This window comes from Etheostoma spectabile, chromosome 9, assembly GCF_008692095.1.
Source record: "Etheostoma spectabile isolate EspeVRDwgs_2016 chromosome 9, UIUC_Espe_1.0, whole genome shotgun sequence".
Taxonomy (NCBI): Eukaryota; Metazoa; Chordata; class Actinopteri; order Perciformes; family Percidae; genus Etheostoma; species Etheostoma spectabile.
Window position 1 is genome coordinate 985,702 of NC_045741.1, and position 779 is coordinate 986,480.

Sequence of the window (779 nt, forward strand, 5' to 3'; positions counted from 1 at the left end):
ATGTGCATCCCACAAATCTCCATCAATTGCAAGATGCTATCCTATCAATATGGGCCAAGATTTCTAAAGAATGCTTTCAGCACCTTGTTGAATCAATGCCACATCGAATTAAGGCATTTCTGAAGGCAAAAGGGAGTCAAACACAGTATTAGTATTGTGTTCCTAATAATCCTTTAGGTGAGTACATATATGTACAAAAGCACTGTACTTTTCAATGAAGATAACTTTAAACTAGTCTTAGCTTTGAAGAAATTATAATCTTCCATTGATAATGTGGTAAATGATCTATTCTAGCTGCAGAGTCATGGTTTTTGGGCAATATCTACATAGGTGTATAGAGGACCCATTTCCAGCAACTATACTCCAGTGTTAATGGTACATTGTTTGCTCATTGGCTCAGAAGGCTAAGATGATTAGAAAACCCTTGTGCCATCATGTTCCCACATTCTGAAAACAGTGTGGTCGTTACAGAAGCTACAAAACTGACCTTCCTTTGAGCAGATTGAGTTTCTGGAGCATCACATTGTGGGGTCAATTAAACGCTCAAAATGGCCAGAAAAAAAAAAACACAATAACCAGCCTACAGGTCCACCGCCTGGATCTGCATTAACTAGTTACCTGCCAAAAGAACGCAGTGTCAACATCTACAGTGAAGAGGCGGCTGCGGGATTCTGGGCTTCAGGGCACAGTGGCAAAGAAAAAGCCATATCTGAGACTGGAAAGAAAAAGATTACGATGGGCAAAAGTACACAGACATTGGACAGAGGAAGACTGGAAAA